The sequence below is a fragment of the Alligator sinensis genome, unplaced genomic scaffold (genome assembly GCF_000455745.1).
Source record: "Alligator sinensis unplaced genomic scaffold, ASM45574v1 scaffold107_1, whole genome shotgun sequence".
NCBI classification, from domain to species: domain Eukaryota; kingdom Metazoa; phylum Chordata; order Crocodylia; family Alligatoridae; genus Alligator; species Alligator sinensis.
The window spans coordinates 313,169-314,252 of NW_005843041.1; positions in this window are offsets into that span (position 1 = coordinate 313,169).

Here is a 1,084-nt window from a genome sequence, read left to right on the forward strand (position 1 = left end):
AAAGCTTAATGACACACCGAATTATATGGTTACCTATTCTAATGAAAGTGCCTACCCCAAAACTGATGGGGGGCTGGGGGTCCAAATTATCGCCCCAGCCCACACTGGGTTAACCCCAGGGTATCAAAGGAAAGAGAGGGGGAAAACAGGATTTGGGCAGCAGTGTGGAAGTTTTTAATGCAGCATGGGGAACCGAGAGGGAGATGGCATGGAAAGCCTCTAGCCGAGCTGCTCATCAGACTGGCAGAGCTGACCCGGGAGGGAGCAGCACCTCCCCTTTCTAACAGGGTAGCAGCCTCAGCCCCGGTCTGCGAGGAGCACTGACGGAGCCCCCGTAATGGGACCCCTGAGCAAAGCCCTGGCTCATGGGAGAAATTGGGGACCCTCGATTGGGATCCAGGAGGGAGAGCCCGAATACCCGTTACGGTGGGAACTCAAGGGCATACCAGTGCGCTCCTGGACACCGGAGCTGTGCTAAATGTATTTGGGAGGAAATGGGACCTGAAGCAATTTGAGACTGATCGAATCACACTCCGGTCCTTTACAGGGCAGGAGTCCACGGGGGTGGTGTGCACAGGGGTGACCACCTGCATCCGATTCCCAGAGGGGCCCCAAGAGATTAGTATAGATGGGGTTCAACAAGAGGGCTCCACTGAACAGTTGATTCTGGGAGCCCCTTGTTCAACCGGGAAGGCTGGATCCTGGATCTAGCCAATGGAGCTGTATGGCGAGCACAGACAGCTGATCCCCGGGAGCCTTGCGAGACAAACCCATACCGGAGGTGGGAACGGTGTAAGGGGCCATTGACTTTGACTCGGGGGATGAGTGGGCGCAGCAGTTCCCTAACGTATGGGCTAGGAGTAAAAGTGACTGTGGCCGGATCAACGCCTGCGTTAGGATCAGAGGGGATCCGGTGCCTCCTCAGAAACAGTATAGCTTCCCCAAGCAAGCAGAGGAAGCCGTACAGTTCATTATCACAGACCTACTGCAGCAGGGAGTGCTGACTGAAACCAGTTCAGAACTTAATTCCCCCAAACGGCCCGTCCTAAAGGCGGACCCCGTATCGTGGGGGCGACCAGCTGGC